This window comes from Podarcis gaigeae (genome assembly GCF_964106915.1).
Source record: "Podarcis gaigeae genome assembly, chromosome: 15".
NCBI lineage: Eukaryota > Metazoa > Chordata > Lepidosauria > Squamata > Lacertidae > Podarcis > Podarcis gaigeae.
Genome location: NC_139692.1, coordinates 3,190,464 through 3,197,016, shown reverse-complemented (window position 1 = coordinate 3,197,016; position 6,553 = coordinate 3,190,464).

Below are 6,553 nucleotides of genomic sequence, written 5' to 3'. Positions count from 1 at the left end.
ATCTCTACCAGGAACCACCATCACTTCCAGCCGACGTGTCTATTGAGTCTTTGTTTGCAAAGAGATCAAGTGATCAAATTTAATAAGAATTGACTCTGATTTGTTTGCATGGAGGACAGATGATGTTGCATCAAAGCAAGTGTTAATCCCACACGTGCTGGTGCATTTCCCCATCACTTTCCTTATCACCAAAAGTATTTTAGTTGCCATGTTGTGACTGAATCCCACCTGAAAATAGTGACAGTCTGATCCTAGTCCTCCTGCACAGGTGAGGCAGTATGTGTGGCCCCAGGAGGCAAATTCAAAAGCCCTTTCCCTTCCCTCTCTTGGCAGCCCACCGTAGAAGGAGGAGGACTGGAAGACAGTGGTGGCAGCAGAGCTACTCACCACCGACAGAACACCTGAGCTGCCCATTGTTTAAATCATCCCAGTGAAGCTCTGCTGTGTATTCTTGTACCTTCCAACATTTCTCTGATGGAAACAGGGGCATCCTATTCAGTAGTAGTAATAGTAGTAGTAGTAAATAATTACTATTTATACCCCACATGCCAGACTGGGTTGTCTCAGCCACTTTGGGTAGCTTCCAAAATATAAAAAATAATAGAACATTGAACATTAAAAAACTTCCCTATACAGGGCTGCCTTCAAATGTCTTCTAAAGGTTGTATAGTTACTTATCACCTTGGCTCAGGGGTCGCCTAACTCCATACCCTCTAACACGTCTCTGATGAAAATAGGGACATCCTAAGGAAAAGCAGGGCATTTGGGATCAAATCAGAAACCAGGGCAGTTTCTGTAAATCCAGGACTTTCCCTGGAAAACAGGGACCCTTGGAGGATCTGCCAACATGGTGAGCTCAAAGAACAAATCCCTCTACTTTTATTTTTGGGTGGACTGATGTCCCTCATCACTTCCCCACACCCAGGAGCAGGTCAGCAAAGCTGACTTAAAGCTGAGCTTAGGGCTTGAACTTAATACAGAGTTGCTATCCCAGCAAAGACCTGAGGGGAGGACTGGGAGGGCTCTTGGAGAGGTCCCTTCCCTTCCGGGTTGTATGCTGGTTCCAAATGCACATGACAACAACAGCAACAATGTTATTTGCATCCCACCCAGCCACTCTGGGTGGCTTTCAGCATATACAAAAGCATAAAAGAACATCAAACATTAAAAACCTCCCAATACAGGGCTGCCTTCAGATGTCTTCTAAAAGTAGTATAATTATTCATCTCCTTGATTTCTGATGGGCGGGCGTTCCACCGGGGGAGGGGAGGGTGCCACTGCCGAGAAGACACTCTGCCTGGTTCCCTGTAACTTCACTTCCTACAGAGAGAGAACCACCAGAAGGCCCTCGGAAGAGGACCTCAGTGTCCAGGCTGAATGGCATGAATGGAGATGCTCCTTCAGGTATACACTTTAAATTGTGCTCAGAAATGTACTGGGAGCCAAAGTAGGTCTTGTTTACATCTGCTTTCTCTCTGCCATTTTAGTGATGCCCTCTGGCTGCCATGCAAGCACTGTGCTGGCTCTGGACCTCTTGCAATGCATCACACAACTTCTGTTCCTGGGGGACTGAAAGGAGAGCGGCTGGAGTTGAGGGAAGTAATTGGGAGATGGGCAATGTAGGCTGCTCTACTATGACAACACTACCTTCAGCATCCCCAGTGGGGATGTGTGGTGTAGTGGTTAAGAGCGGTAGTCTCATAATCTGGGGAACCGGGTTCGCTTCCCCGCTCCTCCACATGCAGCTGCTGGGTGACCTTGGGCCAGTCACACTTCTCTGAAGTCTCTCAGCCCCACTCACCTCACAGAGTGTTTGTTGTGGGGGAGGAAGGGAAAGGAGAATGTTGCCGCTTTGAGACTCCTTAAAAGGGAGTGAAAGGCGGGATATCAAATCCAAACTCTTCTTCTTCTTCCTTGGGACTGACTTAAAACTCTGGGTGTAGGTAGCTGGTACTGTGTCCCTGAGGCAACAGATTCAGCATTCAATTGCAACGTACACTTCCCCATGTCAGAGCTCCATAGCATAGGCGCCGACTCCATGGGGCCTGAGGGGGCCCGAGCCCCCTCAAAAATTCGTTTGGGGGGGCTCGGCCCCCCAATAATTTAAGAAAATTATTACCGTAAATTTCGCTCTATAACACGCAGATTTTTTTCTCCTAAAAAGTAAGGGGAAATGTCTGTGCGTGTTATTGAGCGAATGTGTGGTCCCTGGAGCTGACTCGCCGGAGCGCAGGGGCAAAAATAGGCAAAAATCAGGCAAAAATCAGATCGGGCGGTTCGGGCGGAGGGAAGGCGGAAGCTGCTGCTTTCCTGCATTCTGCCTCAGGGTCTTACTGCCCACCCGCTTCTGTTGCTGCGTTTGCTCAAACTCAACAAAGAGCAGGGAATCCCCTGCCCTCCTGGCAAGCAGAGGGTTAAGGAAAGGATCGAGTCCTTCCTTCTAATTCTTTCCTAGTCACACTGCGTGCAGGCTCCAGCCCACCACCTCCTCCTCTCCGTGCTCTAGGGATGCAGGTGGGGGAGAGAGAGAGAGGGCTGGCTTGGGGGGGGGGACTTTTGCCTTCCTTTCCTCCCCCCCACCCCGTTAAACTCCTCCCCTGCATTCTTAGCCAGCTGCTTCTCCGCACACCCCTCTTGTGCTTCTTGTCCCTTCTGTGTTTTTCCTTCCCTCCCCATTTAAAACGTGGTGACAAAGCACGGATCCACATGGATCCTCAGGATTTTTGCATTGGGTCACCCCAAATTCACCATCAGATCACATAGCATGTCCATGGCTACATCTTGCACCAAAAAAAATCACGCACCCACTGTTGCCTAGGGTCACAGTGGTGCAAAAACGTGGTTACAAAGCATGGATCCACATGGATCCTCAAGATTTTTGCATTGGGCTACTCCAGACTCACTGTCAGATATTAAAAATCTTTATAAAATAGAGAATTGAATACATACAGAATGTTAAATTTTCAGTTTTGAAATATTAGTACTAGTTTAGTACTGTATTTCTATATTACTATAGTACTGTATTAGTTATTTTCAAATACTTAAATATTTTTAGGGTGTAAGACCCAATTAAAGCCCGTTATTTACATACAGTATTACAGTATTTACATACAGTATTAGGCAAACTGTATTAACTTTATTAACTGTATTAAAGCATTAACTTTGATATATTATTTTTATTTAATGAACCCTCAGCCTTATTCAAAGTAAGCTTAAATTAGCTATTTCACTTATTAATCAAAGTGCTATTACTGTGCGACAGCAATATTTTATGTTTTATTCTTTTAATGATAGTTTAGGATTTATTTAAATATCATTTCAGTCTTTTCAGAGCTATATATTCACTGCTCTGTAATAGTCTATAAGCATAATTGTTACTGTAAATTAAATTAGCTTTTTACGAAAATAACGTGCGTGTTTATGTTTTGTTTCTTTTTTCAAAGCCAAAAAGTGTTTCAGGCTTGTCGAGTTTCCCGGAGTGTGGAGTTATAGAGAGTCGAGTTTTCGGGGTTCTAATGTTGATCATATGACTCTAAAATACTTTTAAAAAACTTTAAAACTCACTAATTTTCATCTAAAATTTAGAAAACTTCCCGGGGCAGGACCCCGGTATGGGCCCCCCCAATATTTTTTATAAGTCGGCGCCCCTGCTCCATAGTCATGGTATCACTGGTCTCTCTCTATATGTGAGCAGAAGGTTGAATCACGTGGAAAATGTCTCCCAAACTTTCCATTCTCTGTGTGGAGTGACTTTCAGTGATGTGGTTTTTTTCTGGAAAAAATGTGAAACTGGAAAAGGATGAAGCTGTTTTACAATTTATTCCACTAGCAAATAGGTTACATTGCATAATTTTAAATGGGAATTTGAAGGGCGATTGGGACCTGGAGCGTGTGTATTTGGGTCCCACAATGGTGAGTGTAGTAGATTGTGCAGACATTTCACCTCTGTGGATTTTTCTTGATGCAAACCCCACAATTTTTAAAACATTTACTGGATTAGCAGGTTAGTTGTGACCTTATCGGAGTATGAAGAGTTCCAGTGGGAGATACATTCCTGTTAGGCTCCTACTGAGCAGATTCTGAGCCATCTTTCCCATAGGGCTTAGTGGTGCGTCGCGCCAGGGCACCAGCCTCTCAGGGGCACCCCAGTGAGTGGGGGAGCTGCGCAGCTTTGCCGGCAGCCTCCCCTTTCCCTGTACCCGCCAGCTGCGCCTCGCCAACCACATGGCTGGCGGGCATGCAGCTTGCCTCCCAAGCCTCCGCGGGAGGAGAGCGATCCCTGCAGAGGCTTAGGATGGAAGCTGCACCCCACCAACTAGATGGCTGGCAGGCACGCAGCTTCCCTCCCAAGCTTCTGCGGGGATCGCTCTCCTCCCAAGGAGGCTTGGAAGGGAAGCTGCGTACCTGCCAGCCATATGGTTGGTGGGGTGCAGCTTCCCTCCCAAGCCTCTGCAGGCAGATATTTGCACCCCGGCACGCATCTGCTAAAGACGGCCCTGGCCCACCTGGGAAGTGCAGCAGCAGGTACGTGCAGCCTCCCCCTTCCCTCGCTTGCTCGTCCCCTCCTGCTCCCTGCCACTGAGGAGAATGGCAGAGGCTCACCCCCCTTAGGTGTTGTGTGAGTGTCTGTGGGTATGAGAGAGAGAGATAACTGGGAGGCAGTGGCAGCTGAGGCAAAGCCTTCTGCTCCCTGCTCCTGACCGCCTCCCTCCCTCTCAGGTCGTGGCCCTCGCTGCCCACCTGGGCCAGAATGTTGCTGCCTTGGAGAGGGAGCTGCCCTCGCTCTGCTCTTCCTTCTGTTGGGCTGGCGCAAGCAAGAAGCACAAGGGGCTGCATCAGAAATCGCAGGGGTCTCTTTCGTTCAAGCTGTTTGCCTACAGTGTCCTGCCTCTGCCAGTCTTGAGAACAAACTCTACTTTGTGGGAGGGGAGAAGGAAGAATTGGGCTCAGCACACAGAAGAAGACCCCCAGGATCTTGGCCCCAGGAAGAAGAGGGAGAGGGGCGAGAGGGAGGGAAGGAGCCTGTCCCTAGCCTTGTTTAAATGTGTTGCTCTACACATTTGGCATTGCCCGTGTTTGCTGCCGAGTGCCTTGGAAGTGTGCTTACCCACAGGATCTCCCTGCGCTGTGATGTTATGCTGTTGTCCCTTTAGCGGACAACAGCCAGGTTCCCTACACTATCCGCTATGGGGATCCTTTTTCACTGACAGTCTGTAAATCTTTTAGTTCTGTTCCAGACTTCGTATGCATGTAAAAACCCAGGTGAAAACATTGATAGTGTAGTATAAATGAAATTAAAACATTCACCTGGTGCATTACTAGATTAATTTTTCTAGCTGGTTAGGTTAGGTTATGTAGTATTGCTAGCAACATGTGAGTTGCAGTTCTCTTGTTTTTCCCATGGCCTAGCTTTTTAGAGGGGAGTTTGTGGCCAGAAATATAGAGATATTACAAAGCTGAGATAGAAGGTCAGAGACTTGAAACCGGAGTCTGCACAAGAAATAACAGTCCTGCATAACATAGGGGGGTGTAGGGGTATTTAAAGTGAGAGTCGCCATAGTGATCTGTAATTACATTTTGGCAAATGTGTCCTCTTTTTTGTTCTTCAAAATATGGCTACCCTACATTAGTGTCTATGACTGCTTCTTGTGTCATTTTATGGATGTGTTCTTGCTATTATGGAAGTGTTTTGAATTGTCTTCTTATATGGATTTGTTGTTGTTGTTGTTGTTGTTTTGGCTGTGCTTTGTTATGATCTTTATGGAACACTTGTGGGGAAATGGTATACAAATGAAGTGATTATGACCAAATTTTAATCGGATTGTTACCCACCTTGGCTGATCCACGATGGCCTGAGAATAAAATGGCTACCACTGAAAAAAGTCTAATGCACCTGACACAGGGGGCAACCTTCCTTGTTATGTACCTGTCACATTTCCAACATCCTCCAAGCACACAGGCTGGGATTCCCCCCTGATGGGTCTGTCTACCAGGAGTCAAATGGAAATCTCTCCAAGTTCTCACCTTTTCCTTTCACTTTCTTGGCTTCTTGGGAGGTGTCAATGGTGATTAAATAGTTTCTGTACTCCTATCAGCTTTACTGTCAATTTCAGTTTGTAGCCAGGAAGCATTAATTCAACTCCCATGAACTCCAACCACCATGGCCATTGGTCAGGAGTGACAGTTCAGCAACAAGTTCTCAAAGCCTCCAGCTTCTCCAGCCCTGATGGAACACTTACCTCTGAGTGAGTGCCATTGAACTCAATGGAACTTACTTCTGAGCAGGCTAAGCTAGGCTTGCACTGTGGATCAGGAGGATTCTTTAAGTTAAGAGACTGAGAGGATTGTATCCAACTGAGTTTGATTCAATGTGGAGCCATTGAAATTAATGAGCCTCAGCTAATCATGTCTAATAATTCTGATGGGTCTACTCTGAGTACAACTAACATTGCATACAATCCATCATTTGGATTTTGAGAGGCTGGCAAGGACAGAAGCCTTATTTAACCAAATTCCAATGCCATTAGAAGAACTATGGTGGATTTGATGCCTT